Consider the following 17,028-nt stretch of genomic DNA (forward strand, 5'->3'; position numbering starts at 1 on the left):
ATTGATCAAACTCCACCACTCCGTCCACATGAAAGCCTTGACTGAGCAGTGCAGAATGAAAATGGACAACGTGAGGCAGGTAGCACTATTTTTTTCCCCCCTGAATTCACATAGTTGTGCTACAAACCTGTCCCTGCTCTAAATCACTGATGCAAGAGAAAGAGAACCAGACAACATACATACACACCCCACACACCAAGTGTACACAGACTAGAGTGGAGAAAGCCTGCATCCTCTACATTCATGATAAAACAAACAAAAAAAAGCTAACACTGCTGACAGCTAAAGGGATGGAAGACTAGCTTTTTATTGCCCCACAGGGGTCATGCCTGTGAATGATGAACCCGTGGCAATTAGCAACAGAGGGTAGATGTAGGTAGTGTTTTCACCCATGACATCCTTTGCAGACACTGGGGAGTCCAGACCTCACACAGGAGTAACATTTTTTTCTGCAAAGTGCACTGCTGAGGAAAGCATTCCCACACCCCTGCCCATTCTTCCCCCTCCCTTTGCAAAGGGATAGTTCACACCACTTCAGGAAAACAAGGCAAGAATCAGCCTTGACCATAACCTCCCACCAGTGAGACGATGCAAATACTATTGGCCCTGATGTAAGGAGTCAGTGAAATTAGTTCTCTGTGCAGCCAACTGGCCCTTGGCTGATGAGACCACCTTCATACTCTCAAGGCACTACTATATATCCCATCTCACCTTCTGTGTCCCCTAGCTAGGTCCCTTCCTCTTCGGCTCATGCAGACTGCACCTGATGTCTGTGAAGCAGATCAAGGAAAACCTCTGCTATCTTCTGCTGCACCAGACCTCTTCCAGATTTGCCTCCCTCTCACGTTTCCTATCAAAAACTTACCTTCCAAAGTCCAGCAGAAGGCAGATCTATGGATGTGCCCACCCTGCTGCTTGGAGCTACAATTGCCTAACGCCATCCCTCTTGTGGCTGTACAGGCCAAGGTGAGCCTAGGAGGTCACAGCTCAAGCTGCTACTCACCTAAATTGGTGGCACAAAACCAATTTTTTCTTTTCTAAAGCACAGATAATTATCAAGCAAAAATAAAACAGAACTCAATTTTTAATATGTATTTGGAAAAGTAACTATTAGATCAAACAAGGCAGGGACTTGACGTTGTGGGGGTAGGGCTCCCTGCTTCTCTACCTGCCTTCTTAGCTGGGTCTCCCATGGAAACAGTGTGGTCTACAAGCCCCAGAGTTACCATTTGACTCTGCATGGCATCCATTGGCAGGTTGATTCACAACCATGAGCTGTACCTGCTTCCCACAAGAAGATCCAGAGTGTAATTTGCAGGGAAGGCAAGATCCGATGGGCCCAAACAATATCCTAGAGCACTGTATCAACGCTTATCAATCGATCCATCCCCTACAGAAGAGGAAAGAAACGTCAAAGCAAACGGTCTTTTGCAGGCACAACAGCTGTTACACCACTTTTTGGCACGAGCTGCAGTTCATACTGCAGCCTTGTCACTCTCCACCCCTTTCTTGCAGCTCCTTTCTCTCACAGACCACCTCCACTAAGCAAGCAATGGGCTGATGGCAGTCCCATGACATCTTGGGATGGCTGCACAGCATTGCTTCCCTGCTGCGTTTTCCTGATGCCTTCTGCCTATTAGCCTCTTTTCTGAGCCACCTTTCAACAAGGACAATAAAAAAAAGGAAAGAATCTAGAAACACTGGACTGAGATATAGTCAGTCATTAACTGTTCATTAATGGCATTGCAATGGAAAGAGGCAACAGCTGTGTTTCTCTAGCCCTCATCATCCAGCTTCTACAGCTTACTCCCTGCTTTCACACAATTGATTAATTTGAAAAAAAGTTTATCACAAAAGCATTCATTTAATTTAACTATCCACAGAGGCCTCAGATAACATGCTTCACAGGTCCCATTCTCAGACTCATAATGATCAGCTCAATCCCCCGCAGCCTTAAATCCCTTATTTAAAACACACCTTTGGATCTCAGTACAGTATTACATAGCTGACAAAGCAGCAAATAAAGAGAAATATTTTTAAAAGGTATGGATGGTGAGAGAATAATCAGAGATACAATTGTCAGAGCCTTGTGTTAACTAAGGACACCAGAGAAGTATGGCTGATGCAGCCTCCTCACCACTTAATGTGAATAAACAGCTTACGAGTGGGAGAGGCTGAAAGGGGAGCAGCCTCCTTCCCTGTCACGGGAGAGGGAATGTGATGATCACCAAGTACCAAAAAAGCTCTCATTTGTGAAACCCATGAAGGGAAGGAGCCTGCTGCTCCTCCCCACAGCTTCCTAGCGGTGATCGTGAGCTCCTGGAGCACAATGTCACTCATCTCACCATCACATGGCAAGTCTCACGCCATCTTCTCAATGCAGAAACACAACTAGGTTAAAAGACAAAAGCTTTCTGATAGTCTTTTCTTTCAGATGACTCTGTTTCTGATTTATGACCAAAGTCCTTATGCTTTTGTCTTCTGAAAAGCAGCCTTGAATTTAAACCAGTGCCACCAGCCTTCCTCAGAGCCACACAGACAAGCTTTCATATTCTCAGAAAACACAAAATATGGTCCCCGCACCACCACAGAGCAGCACATCTCCCACAATGAGAGGATTCTGCAGCGGGCGTGGGTGCTCAGCCAAGTCTGAGGTCTCCTGGCACAGCAGCTCCCCTCTGGCCACCAGACAAACATGTGCCGTCTGTGAGCACGGGGTCGATAGCCTTGGATGTACAGCAAACCGCTGGAAGGAAGGGCTGACCAACCGTACCCTTTACGCCGGTCACCTCCCGGCTGGTGTCGCTTAAATTAAAGCACTGACCATTAAGTGTGGTCCCTGGCAGGCTGCAGCAAGGCAAGGCTGTATCTTTCAGTTCACTGAGAAGCAAAAATAAACAGCGCAGTCTTGACCTCACACTCCTCTTGCCAATAAAGCCTAATCAGGGAGCAAAAAGGACAAAAACCCAAGCACAGAAGAAATGTAAGAGAGTGCAATCTTCTCCCTCCAGCATTCAAGGGGCTGGCTCTTCCCCTGAAGAAATGCTACCATACACTTCCACCACCGAGCTTTCCATGACACAAACAGATGCACAGCCACACATCTGCAATATAAAGGCCTGTACCTCACAACTACAGGGAAGAGTTGCACTGCTGTCCCTAGAGGTTCCTCCAAAAAGACAGTTTTACAAGAACTGGACACTGGAGAATGGCTTTGCCAGTTCAGCTGAACAATTTCTATTGCCTAGGTTTCACAATCGGTTTTCTTCTCAAAGAAGGGGCCTGGAAAAGCCTCTAAATGACTCCTGAATAATAGTTTTGAGGTAAACTGCTATCCTTATTATAAAAACAAATTGAAAGGAAACATATGACAACAGTACAAATACCTTATGCTAAATGACTCCAAAGCAGAAAAATCCAAGCTTTCCCAAAAAGGGCTCAAGATTGTACTGAGCTCTAGATCTGAAGACTGTAATAGCTTCCCTCTTCATTAGTGTAAGCACAGAGCATCACGGTCACTCAGCTCAGCCCTCCCACCGTGTTACTGGCCTGTGAATACAGCCCTCCTTCAGGTTGGCATCAACCGCCCTAGCTTCTGTAAACAAACTTATCGCCTGTTTAAAAGTAAAACAGAAGGGAAATGGGCCAGGAAATTATCCAATATGGTTCTGAATGAGCATTTCAAGTGACAGAGACCTCAGGAGTTCCATAGTTACCACTGCTGGAAAACAATTCCAAGCTAACAAAGACATAAAAAGACCCACCCAAGTAGGAGAAGGGCTGTAAAGCTAAGGAAATAGGAGAAGTCATGAAAGAAAATACATTATTAAGGAAAAAGGAAAAAAGAATCAAAGCAAGAACACCAAATGGGAAAGAAATAAGTCTCTAGGATTAGCAGGGGGAAGTACAGATTTAAGAACGATCCATTGTTCGAGTACAGCTTTATAAAAGCTTACAACACAGCGACCTTTAAAAATAGCTTTATTTCTATTGCCAAAGCACCTCCACAACCTGCATCAAATAAAGCTACAATTCGTCAAGGAGCTGAATGCACTGGCTTTAATGAGATTTCATGGTGCTCAGTAACTTGCAGGATTAGGTCCCTACCACAAAGTGCTAAATTGTCTAGGAAAACACACAGGAGGAAACAACAGTAAAACAACCCCAGAGAGTTACACTGTGTACAATCTTTTACATATTACTGAACGGTATCAGTTGTTACAATAACAGACACATTCAATATCCCAAGTTGGAACTCCTATGCAGGGTACTGAACGCTTTTGGAAAATGCACTGTTTTCCTTAGCTGTTTCATGCTAGATTACAGCAAACAACTGGGCTCTTTCTTGTGTGCTTTGGGGTGGGGGCGTTACTCTTTTTTTCAGTGACTTATTGCTTATGAAAGCAATTGATGGCAACAGTTGGGTTACCTCTTATCCCAAACCATTCTTTATCAATCACCACCTTGAAAAGCCTTCAAGTCCAAAGTGTAGGTTACTCCTAACTGCTGGGGGGTGCGACTGGCAAGGTTATGGTTACATTCTTTGTTCCTTGGGCCACACTCAGATTTAAACTCATTGTTAAACTTGGGACTGTCAGCTTCTTAAGAATAAATGCTTGTCACTGAGTGAGACAGGCTGTGGTATGACCACAGCAGGGCTCTTTCACTGGCAAAACTCAACCAGGGGAACAGCATTTCAATCATTTTGGTAAGAAAAGCACATCAGTACTCCAGGAGGAGGGAGATGCCATCAATGGCATTATCATGCTCTCCCTTCTTTCAGGGGTCAGGTTAGAGAGGTGATTTACACAAAAGTAGCATCACATTTTTCGTTACTATAGTTTTTTAATGGTGTCTTCAAGGCACACAGTAGTAACCACAAAGGAAAGGACTTATGCTCCAAATATTCACCTGGAGAAACAACTGAGTGCACAACTTGCACAAAATCAGCAGAAGAGATGCCAGGATGTAGGGAACTGCCTATGGATTGATCACACTGTAGTCACTGCAAAGGGGAGTGATGCTCTAGGTGTGGGTATTGCTGTTGGCAGAATATGAGGGTGACAGGAACAGGAAAAAAAAAAGAAAGAAAAAAGAAAAAAAAAAAAAGACAGTCTTAATAGAAGAAAAGACCCTGCAGGTTGCTTGCTGCTGCTCAGTAGTCTGCCCATATTAAAGCTAAGCCTGCAGTCCCATCAGAACTGTGAAGCCAAGTTGAGTTTGAACTCATTGGCATTAAGGTTATACACACAGATCAGCCTGGTAGCCTTGCCTGTGACAGTGTTCATCACAAGGCTGACAATCCCTGCTGAAGGCACTTGAGATCAGAACAAAAAGGGATGCTTGTAGGTCAGATTTAAACCTTGAGACTGTGGGTGGGTGAACAAAGAAGGGGTGGGCACGTATGTAAAAATAAAAGACCACAAGACACCTGGTTTCTCAGTACTGCTACTAGCCTATTCCTTCCAACACCACTAATAGCATGCCAGACTTCACAGAAACAAAAGCAAGCAGCCCGGCTCTTCCTCCCTCGAACAATAAAACAGAATAGTAAAACAGAGGCAAAGATGGATTCAATTAGGGCAAGATCTTTTTTGATAAAGATTACTCAAATAAGCCACATACGGAAGTTCTCCACATCTACAACATTTCAGCACCATTATTTGTAATAACATGACACCTCACTTTGCAGAAGGTGCCACACTGGATACTAATAGCACACTTATTATTAGATTTTCTGCATGGTTACATAAGCCTGCAAAAGGGGAAAAATGTAAATGATTCAAGAAGATATTCTTCTTGTGGTTCTCACGAAGTCTTTAGTATCTGAAGATTGAAGACAATCCCTCCTGGCAAGAAACAATCAATTTCTATGCTTCATTAAAAGAGTTCTTTTAGTACTTTTAACAAAATGCTCAAAGGCAAGTCAAGTGAGGAATATATATTTTTTTTTAATCTAAAAATTCTGTGCTAAATTTTACTCTCAGATCTTCCAAACTCTTCTCCTAAAATTAAAATGAAGCTGTGTATGCAACTTTGTGTTTATTTTTTCCTCGTAATCTAACTATGATCTGAGGACATTATACCCTGTCTAAACCCAGCTGTGTGAGCAGGCACAAATTTCAAAAAAGGACATAATAAGGGCAAAAACAGGGAGATAAGCAGTATCTCTGGTAACACTGAGGCAAAAAGACTTCTGCCATAATACAAGGTCATAAGTCAATGTCAGTCCCACCAGAATAACTTACCCATGTCAACACATTGGCAGTAGGTGCTCAAGAACCTGTTCAGCTGCGTGGCCAAGAGGACTTCTCTTCCATTATTCAGAAACACACAGGTGATAGCAGTAATCTCTTTAGCATATGATGAGTTGTACAATCCCCAGAGGACCTTTCCCCTGAAATCAATCAGTGTCATACACTCATCCCCAACGTCCATCTCTGCACCCACTGGATGTTTGCCTGCTGACCTGCCTCTGGAAATACTGTCTAACATGACACACACCCAAAGGAATGGTGGGCTAAGCCACTGCTTATTAACCAAATTTATCCGGTATGACTTAGCAGGTCCCTTAGCCATATCACAACACTACACACAGAATCCTACAATGCAGCAGATGCAGGAAGGGTTTACTACATTCTACAGCATCTGTCCTTACCTATCAATGAGCAGAACGCTAATTTAAATGTCATGTTGTCTCAGACTTCACTGCTGTGCAAATGACATCTAAATGCTGCTGTCACTGGTGCATAGGGTTTGCTCAGAGATTAGATAAGTGCAATAAATCTAACACAAGTTCAGAGGGCTGGCTGACAAGCTGCATACAGGAATCACTGTTCTATTCCCTTTAAACATAAATGTAAACTTACTTTTTGGAGGACTCAGCGATCTTGCCTTAATGCATATGGAACAGTCCCCAGCCTGGGGCAAGCCTCTGGCAGTAGCAGGGAACTAGGTGGACATCACCAACACAGCAGAAGGTTTTGCCATTGCACTACCAGATCTAACAACACATTTCTAGATCATGAAGACAGAACAACAGCTGGCTCACCTTGTTTCTGGCAAACGTGTTACTTCCACAGCTCATATGCAAATACATATAGTGCCTTCTGAGACACTCATTGAATTGCCCATGCGAGGGAAATTTTAGGGTACTGTATCACTGTACCTTCATCTACTGAAAAAAAAAAGAAGGAAAAGAAAAAAAGTCAGCTATTGCAAAATTGCTAAGCCTTTACAAATAGAGAAACTGTGGCAAGGATTTTTTAGATCCTGTATCCAGGTAGGATGGCCGTTTGGTACAGAAGGCCAAATTTTAACCTGGTTTCTTCACCTGGACCACAGCTGGAACTAGCTATGTTCTTTCTGTACACCTCTGATAAGATGACCCACAGTACCCACAAGCAAGCCAGAATGCAAAAGGGTGTTTGTAAGAGGCAGTCAGTACATTCTGGAGAAGCAAAACTCACTTTTTTAGTCTTCCATGACCAAACTTGCGGATTCTAACTCATGATCTCTGTTTGCAAGAGGCAAAATGATTTTGGCTACTGCAGGTCCTCAAATTCCCTGATGAATTTCCATAACTTTGTGAATTCAGCAGTTTGAAGAAGGCCTTTTCTGTCCTGCACTACTCCATAAAGGGCCTGCAGGTAGCTCTGCACAAACATTAGAGCACATCTGTGTCCCCACTCAGTTCATTGCCAAACACGGTCTTTGTGTGGACCAGCATTTTTGAACCTCGTATACTTTAATTAGGCTTCTAAATCCTTTTTTAGGAACCTGAAAAAAACTTGATTTTTATCTGTGCCAAGCAGCTGCATCTACTTGTTACTTAAACAGAAGATGCAGTTGTTCAGCACCTTTGAGTATTGGACCAGCTTTATTTAGGTCCCTAACTTCAATCGTCCATAGAAGAGCAGAGCCAAGTGAGATTTGAATCCTTTTGAAAGTGTCATGCTTTTTATACAAGCAAGAGATAAAGCTGCCTGTATTAGTGAACACAAAACTGAACAGCATACTTGGAGCCACTTGTACCAGCGACATCCCACATCTAAGTAATTCCATTCAAGTGTAAATGAGGCACATTGCAATTTCAAGATTATTTACTACATTTGTTTAGTACAATCACCTTGCAAGAAGCCTTAAAATGCTTTATTTGCAAAGAGCTACAAAAATTGCCCCTAAGAATGTGTATATAAGGTGTCGCATTTTTTTTTGGAAACACTGAAAAATATGAACAAAAAACCCCATAGAAAAACATGCTTGGAAACCTGGAAGAGAGGTATAAGATCCTTTTGAAAATGCAGCCCTCAAACCAGAAGGAAAAATGCTTTCTTGTTGTTCATGCAGGTGGAAGTTACCTGCATTCATGTAGCTACAGAAAGCAAAACAAGATAAAAAAGAAGAGGACTAATCTGAAATGTCTTGACTAACTTAATATACCTAGATTGAATTTGTAAGAGGGTTATTATATTAATTATTTACAGTCTTGCCTTAAGAAGATGTAGATTTTTGTGTGTGTATGCACATTTGGATTTTTTAATACATTTATATCTGCAGTTTTCTTTGCCTCAGAAAAAATGATCTGATTCTGCCTTCATTTACACTGATCTAACTCTAAAATTCAACAGTTACATTGCTGTAGAATTACTATTATCAAGGGGAAGAACATTCTAAAATTATCCCTTCAGCAGAGAGCACAAAGCCTGAAACTCTCAGTGCTTTCAACACCATTTTATCGGGACTGTGATCTCGGTACGGCTGGTAATGCAGCCAGCCGAAGCCATGAAAGGGAGCTTTGTGCCCGGCTACACACCAGGCCATGTAAGACTTCCAGCTCTTTGACTGGCCGACAGGGATGTTGCTCTTAGTAACACAGCAAGATTGATTAGGTACAGTAAAAAAAAGAAAAGGGTATTTAGAAAGATAGTGGTGAAATAAAGTTCCTGCTCTATGAAAGCTGCTACAGTGCATGCAAGCAAAAAATGCCAAGTTGTCAAAAAAAAAGGCAAAGTGCTCAAATATTTCAGATACTCAACTAGTAAGGAGATTCAGAGGTTTGTTTATAATGGAGAAAACTCAGCCCTGTCTGATCCAGAATGCATGCAGTGTGATATCTCTGGTGAACCACATACAAACCTGCAACTGAATCTCCAATGCATCACCCCGTGAAGGAAAATCCAACTACTCTCACTATTGTTGTGACAGTTGCCTTCAAGATCTTATTCTGACTTCTGCTAGTATTTCGCTCCAGTTGGTGGAGGCTGGCCAGCAGAAAGAGATGTTCCCTGGAGAGCTGCCCTCCTTCAGAAGGCTGCAACAGACACATCATGGCTAGGATGCCAGGGAGCAGAGATGATTGCAGTGAACCAGCTTCCTCTCTGATGATCCTATGTCCCATCTCTTCCCCTTCAGGGGATCTAGGCTTGGGATACAGCTTTTTCCCAGGAAGACAGGAGTAGAGGGGAGCAGTCTTGTTGGCCAACTGAAAACCACAGAGACAGCTCCTTCACGGGGTGCTCCCGTGGCAGAAGGAATGGGTTAGGATCAACATTTCTGTTGTACACTGTATATGCGAATACTGCACACTCAAAAACATCTTGTGGACTTTCCCATCACAGACCTCTGCACAAGGTGATATCTAACCTGGATCCACAGATGTCTGTAAAATTTACCTTGATATATTACACTGTAGTAAAAATTTCACCCACAAATGTGCTAGTTGCAAAAGGCCCCAAACCTATCAGCTAATCTTTTCCCAAGATGATTAAGAACGAATAACACAGCACTAAAGTTTTAATCATCTGTCAAAAAGTTTGACTCACCGTGGGCAGGTGGTGAGCACCGTACACCACAACTGGTGCACAGCAGGGCTTTCTAACTCCAAACGAGTACATGTCACTCTGTTACTTCCACTCTACGTCTCTGTGCAAAGGCCAAGCATAGTTAGTCCTGCCTTTCTCCTGGCTCCTGCTTGCTCTTCAAATTGAGTAGGTAGGTGCCTGCCACAGGAAGTGAAGAAAAAGATGCTGGTCCCAAGGAAGTTATGAGATGGTGACGATTCAGTGCCCCCAGTGCTCTCTTAGCCTGTATGATGGCTTTTAGATGACCTCCTTCCACATTTCATTGCTCCATGACACCTTCATGGGGTTCAAGTCAGATTTTGGGCTGGGTAACCCTCTTTTGTCCCTTGGACTTTTCCCCTTCATCTGTACTCCTAATCCACGTGCCTGTTTCTTAGCATATATATAGCTACCCATGAAGAGATACTCAAATTGCATACACAAAGAAATGCAGATCGGACCAGCTTTACTGCAAGTTCCTGCAGAGACAAGCCCAGCTAGTCTCTCCCAGAGCTATAAAGTTTGCAGAGTTGCTTTAAATATCTCTTCTCTTCAGAACACAGATTGGCTCGTTGAGGTGGTATATACACATTACTCTGTATACTCTGTATGTGTGAACATATGTTTGATAGCTAGATCACTCTATTCCAATACATAAAACCGCGTATACACTTGTTCTTTTAAAACATTGCTGCTGCTGACCTTCGCAGAGGTTCCCTCCAGGAATCTCACTCCCCTCTGCCCCACTCGCCCCCGGGAAGGTTTTCCTCCAGCCATCAGCAGGACTTGGGGACTGGCTCCAGAGCAGAGCAACGATGCTGCGAGCATCAGCCAGAGGGGGCTGCGAGAGTGTGTTGTGAGATGCAACAGCCTCGAAGGGCTGAGGCTGCTGACTGTGCTAGAGGCTTTTCTCGCTTGCGTAAACCATTTCTTGAAATAATAATGCTTAAAATAGTGCAGAAAGTTTTCAGGTTTCTTGCTTTTTTATGCATGCAGAATTAGGCAGTCAGGATTGAAGATGCAGATCTGCACGCTGGCCAGCTATTAGCAGTGGATGCCTCTGTCTAAGACTCTGTAAAAGCAGTTGGATTCTGATGGCATTGAACTCATAGAGATGGTGCTGTCCGTTCGATCACCAAGCAGTTTGTTAGCATGGTCTCTGTCGTTCAGCATTCTTATACAGCTAAATGTTAACAGTAAAGAAAGGGGCCAGACTTCTTGGGATAATGCATTTGATGGTGACAAAAATGTTTCCATGGAGCTTTACAGCAAAACAAGAATTGCTGCCCTTTATCTGATGCGCACACATTTCATACTTGCAATATGTCTAAAGTGATTTTATGACTAAATCCTGGGAAAAATGCAAAGAATGCTTGGCTAGAAGCATACTTTTCCAGTAAAAACACAACATGGCTTATTAACTGCGGCACTTGGAGGAGACTATTCAACATGAAGTGCATTTTTTTTAGCTCAAGACCGAAAACATGTGTTCGGATATACGTTTTCTTTGGCTCCAGGCACCAATTTGACTGACTACATTAGAGGGGTCTCCAAACCCTTTTAAAGAACACTAGCTTCAGTACAAATGAAGTGGTATTCTATTAAACATGCCAGGGTACTGCAGCTGAAGGCAAGGTTAAAACCTCCTGACTTTTTCAGAATATATTAAGCAGAAACAATGGAAACAAAAAGCTCCATTAGGTACCTTGTTAAGATTTTTGTAGTTGCTGATCAGCAACCTTGTTATGGCAACACTTTTCAAAGTCACTGCAAGAAATGTTAATTGTGGCTATGGCGGATGGGGACAACGCACAATGAACTGCGGGAGCAGTACTATTAGTGTTACCGTGAGAACAGATTATGCCATTTCCATTCTATCTTTGAATTCTGGTGGGTGTAGGGTGATGTGACTCTGAGTGATGTCAGATTACCCAGCCTACATTTTTCTTGGAAAGAAGCTCCTTCCTCCACTTCCCTAGCAGGAGGGCTTGTAAATACTGCGCTTAGGAAATCTCAGCTTCAGCAGACTCTGAAATGATCCCCGCACTATCTGGAATTTTTTTAGTTGGACAACTGGAAGGCATATGCCTCTTGAATACCTGGAAACACCAGAATATTCTCACTTGGGCTTGTGAAATGGTGAGAACTGATAACAAGGGGTGGTTTTCTGGACTAATCCCCAGGAAACAGGACCTCACTCTCCCCAATGTGGGCTGAAATCCAGACGATCTCAGCCACATTTGTTAGTGGGTCACAATGTCACTCCTCTTCTCTCCCATTAAAAAACTAATTGTAAAAGCTTTTGTCTCTAATCTGCAGCTAACAAACCAGCAACACTGCACAAAGGGGAAGAGTGCAACTCAGTCCAACACGCCTGAAGGGAACACTACCTCCACATCATGCAATATATGAAACCGCCCAGAATACAACCTGTCAGGAAATGCAATCAAATAGTGGGTTTTGTTTTGAAACAGATGTGGATTTGCACATATCTTCTCCCTGCTCCCTTTCCCAGTCTACCACAAAAGGCCATGCAACAAAGGGGTGCACAGGGCAGTGGTGCCAGCTTGATACCACCATGCAGGCTGCACACACAGCACCAGGCACCAACCTTCTGTTGTGCAGCAAGCAAATAGATGTCTCCCAAGCAGCTCCATTAAACACAGAAGTTTCCACCCTCCTTGCTCCAACACACATGCACAGGTGGCCAAACCATGAGGATTACTCAGTTTACATTTGAGTCAAAGATAAAAGATTTTAAACTCCAGTCATGTTCCCTCCTCTCAGTCCTGAGGCACTTTTCCCAACCATGTGGATAGGTCACGCTGGCACTGCTCTGTTCAACCAGGTAATTATTTTTTCTTTTTCTATCTGGAGGCTGTGGACTGTGCTCCTATGAGAGAATAGATTGGGACAGATTCTTTATTACTCTTTTGCTGTGCTGTCACGGGTGGGAAACCAGAGATGCTGATCCGGCTTAGTCTATCACAATATACCAAAAGCCTGACACTTCTCCTCACTTTGACAGCACATATGAAGGTGGGCATGCTCCTTGTCTTTCCCCTTCCATATTGAGAAGCAACTCCAGTAATATTCAGACCAGCATAAACCATCTGGAAATAAAGCCAGGATCAGACACCCAGGAACAGACATCAAACTCTGCTGATTTCTGCTGCTGGTGAACTCAGGCAGGACTGAGCTGAGATGAACTACAAAGATCATCTACTTTCTTATGAAAATCACTAGCACAATTCTACTTTTCTCTTCATATTGCATCAAACAAGCTCCTAGTGATACTAAAAGGGGAGTGGAAATCTGCTGATGCCACAGCTACAAGATAGTGCCTACATTAATCATTTCACCTCCAGCTTTTTAAATGCTTGAAAAAGCCCCCTCTCACTATGAAAAAAGGAACTGCATGTGCCATGTTCAAAAGCATTTGTTTCTTTCCTGGAAGTAAATACAGGAACTGAATTATTTTCTTTCCTACAGAAAAATATGATGCAGTTGTTTTTTCAACTGTTTTAATGCAAAAAGAAAAAAACAAGGAAAACCACATCTGAAATCTACAATTTTTAAACTTTTTATTTTAACAACTTTCCAATGTCCACTGAAGCTTTAGAAATTAATTCTGAAACTCAATAGAAAAGATGAAAAGGAAGTGTAATTTTCAGATTTGACAATTCTTCCCGCACACATACAACCCTTACATAAGAACACATGCAAATTTTTCTATTAGAAAAGTCTTTCAGACAGGGAAAGAAGTCTGTCCCCAGGTGTGCACAGAAATCCCAGTCTGGAAGGTTAAAGGACAGGGAGACTGGCTAAAGCAGTCTTCAGTACACAGTTGTGCCAGGAAATGCAGAAGAACTCCCCAGCTCTTCTCACAAATAGGAATATCTAAATGTGATGGGAAAGTAAGAGTAACACCGTCTTCTTTGAGGTGTCTGCTGGTAATTACAGATGTGTTGATGTGTGTGTGTGTAAAAGGCAAAGATTGTTTGTGATACACAGAAACACGTGTTTTTATTCATCTCAAGACTGGTGAGTGGGTTCTCCCCCCTGCTGCATAATTCTATCCCTCATGATCATCCCTCAGCTTCTTACATTTCTGCCTGATTCTCCTATAACCTTTTGGTGCCTGCTCTTTACTCTTGAAATACAGTTACTGCTGAATCATTTATATCTCATCCAAGATGCTTGTCTCACACTTGGCACACCTGATGAGCCCTAAAGGGAGCTGCTGCCGTGAGAAGCTGATTCGCTCTACACTTAGTGCCACCTCATCCGTATCGGTGTCTCATTTACCTTTACAGTTACAACCCAGACCCACCGATACACAGTTTGCAAAATGTCAGGCTGAGCTCGGAGTTCTCTGTTGCTCACTTCCTCTGCCTCTCAGATCTGCAAGGGAATCTCTGAATATTCTGCTGACCTGCTGCAATTTTTCTGGTGCTTCTTAATTTTTGTGTGCTTACCCTGATCTCTAAAACAATACTTTGCATATTATGGTTTGTTAGCAAAACATAAGCAATTTTTCTCCAAGCATCTTTCTCGCTCCTTTATTCCTCTCCATTTCAAGTAACTTTCCGCTGAGAGCTATGTCACACTGACAGCTCTGGAGACCAAGGTATTTCAGGGAGAGGAGCCAAGCACAACTCCATTCCTCTATCAAAATTTAAAGGTAAACTCTCTCTCCTCTTCACTGTTCCGTAAGAAATTGCATCCTCTTTCAGTCTGCCTTAGTTTTTGAAAAGTCCCCGTTCACCAAACTGATGTACTGCTGGGCAGGTGCAAGACCAAACCTGTCCACACAAATCCCTTGGAAGGACCAGGACTCAAATCCCTAAACTAAGCAAGACGAGTTATACTGGTGAAGGAGTTGCTCTCTACTTCTATACAGTCCCATACCTCCACAGACAATAGACAGAGGCAGTCCCAGACAATGTGCATGTACAGGAAGGTTTCAGCAGAGAGCCATAGGGAGCCTGGAAATACAAAGTCTTCTGGTCCTGGCCAGGGCCAAGTGGAGCCTTCCCAGCTGCCAGTCCAAGTAGTCACACCAGCAGAAGATCCCTGGCTGAACTGTGCCCACACAGCCAAGACAGCTGGTGAGAGTGAGCATCTCACTTCTCACTCCCTCTCTGGAGGAGGACAAGACTCTCTGTTTAGCCCTGAAATGGGAAAAATCAGGATTTGGCCTTCTAGTTCTGCTGTCAGCAATGCTGAATGCCAAAATCCTGATCTAATTCCTTAGAAAGAAGAAAGTGGCACTAAAGGAGTGAGAAGAGCAGCACTAGCAGGCAGCTACTACCTTACAACCTTCCAAAACCACTCTTTCCAGTTAACTAATTTCTCCACCTGAGGAATTAGTTTCACTGAGCAAATAAAATATTGCCATACCCTAAAAAAATCACTTTTTAAGAAACAAACAGGCTGGCTTCCAAAGAGAAAGTTAGGCATGGGCCACAGAAATGGCTGCTGAGGAAGGCAGCAATGCAATTAAGTCATTAGGTTAAAATTAGTTCACCAAGGATGGAGAAGACAGGCATTTCATAGACTATTCTGTCATGGTTTAACCCCAGCTGGCAACTAAGCACCACGCAGCCGCTCACTCACTTCCCCCCCCTCCGTGGATAGGAAAGAAAATTGGAAGGATAAAAGTGAGAAAACTTGTGGATTGAGATAAAGACAGTTTAATAGCTAAAACAAAAGCCACACACACAAGGACAGCAAAAAAAGGAACTCATTCACCACCATCAGCATGCAGGTGTTCAGTCAGGAAAGCGGGGCTTCATCACACACTGACTTGGGAAGACAAAAGCCACCACACTCTTAATGTCCTCCCCTTCCTTCTTCTTCCCCTAGCTTTATTGCTGACTATGACACCACATCATCTGGAATATCCCTTGAGTAAGCTGGGGACAGCTCTCCTGGCTGTGTCACCTCCCAGCTACTTGGGCAACCCTAGCCAACTCACCAGTGGGATGGTGTGAGGAGAGAAAAGGCCTTGATGCTGTGTAAGCCCTTCTCAGCAGTAATGAAAACATCCCTGTGTTATCAACCCTGTTTTCAGGACAAATCTGAAACATAACTCCATATGAGCTACTGTGAAGAAAATTGACTCTATTCCAGTCAAAACCACCAGAATTCTTTTGAGATCTAACTGTAATGATAGACAGGTCCACTTAAAAAATATCTCAGAATCTGAGTATAGCAGGTCTGCTTACAGAAAAACTCAAGATTATATAAGGAGGATCACAGTTTTTGTTGAATTCTACAGGACTTACCAAAAACATAGCTTCTGTCTTACTACTGCTGTGATTCAGCTGCTTCTTGACCATACTATGAAATTAAAAAAATAAACAAGAAGCAAATAACACTTCACAAACATGGCCAAAAAAATCACTACTTTCCTCACAGATCTGGAAGATGGGCTTTAATTCAAAAGGTTCACAACCATTTTTGAACCATCTTTGTTTTCTACAAGCACACATTTAGGAAGATACAATGCTGTCTGGGAGATGACCCCGACTGCTCCTTTGAAACAGGCTTACAAACAATGAAAACAACAAAAGCACATTAACAAGCAGAAGCATGGTTCATTATTTGTAGGCATTACTCAGTGTTGATAAACGCTGACAAAAAAATGAGTAAGTCGGGCAATCAAAGCCCAGTGTATTACTAAGTGACAAAATAAACCTTTAAAACCTTGATTTGCAAGCTAAACCCTATTTTTGGGTTGTTGAAAGCAGCCAATCAGCCAGCAGCAGCAGATGATGTGCACAGTGACCAACTGTTATGGTGGTTCGCCAACATCCATCACAAAATTGATTAAATATAGTCTGTATCAGTCACTTAATATAGGAGAAATAAAGCCATTGTAATGGAATAGGGTTTGCAGGATCAATGCTTCCTGCTAAGGAAATAAATATTTTGACAACACCTTGATATATATTTCTCTCTCAAACCCCATCCGTGTTCTGGAACTTAGGTGGCAGCGGGAAATCATTAACCTTGCTTTTCTGAGACTCAGAAAAGTACAAAAGCCAGCTGTAACATATAAGTCTGTATGAAGCCACACAATTCCTCTTCTTCTCTCAGGGACTCTCAGAAAGAGAACATACAGTACTGAAGCACCAGGCAGCTACAGATGCAGGATGCTGAGAGCCTGGTCCACATGCCG

General features: G+C 42.9%; 1 protein-coding gene across 3 annotated transcripts in view; it reads right to left on the reverse strand.

Annotated features, from left to right (window-relative positions):
• Positions 1-17,028, reverse strand: part of ATXN1 (ataxin 1) — a 196,550-nt gene that overhangs the window by 45,198 nt on the left and 134,324 nt on the right. Inside the window, exons 6-7 of one of the 3 annotated variants that reach the window (XM_027676095.1) lie at positions 7,052-7,177; positions 1,282-1,390 (exon numbers count right to left, since the gene is read on the reverse strand). The exons of the other annotated variants lie outside the window; for them this stretch is intronic. The gene's annotated coding sequence lies outside the window, so the exon portion shown is untranslated. The remainder of the gene's footprint in view (positions 1-1,281; positions 1,391-7,051; positions 7,178-17,028) is intronic. 3 annotated transcript variants of the gene reach the window in all.

Source organism: Neopelma chrysocephalum, unplaced genomic scaffold, assembly GCF_003984885.1.
Source record: "Neopelma chrysocephalum unplaced genomic scaffold, ASM398488v2 Primary Assembly neopelma1_26, whole genome shotgun sequence".
In the NCBI taxonomy this organism is placed as follows: Eukaryota; Metazoa; Chordata; class Aves; order Passeriformes; family Pipridae; genus Neopelma; species Neopelma chrysocephalum.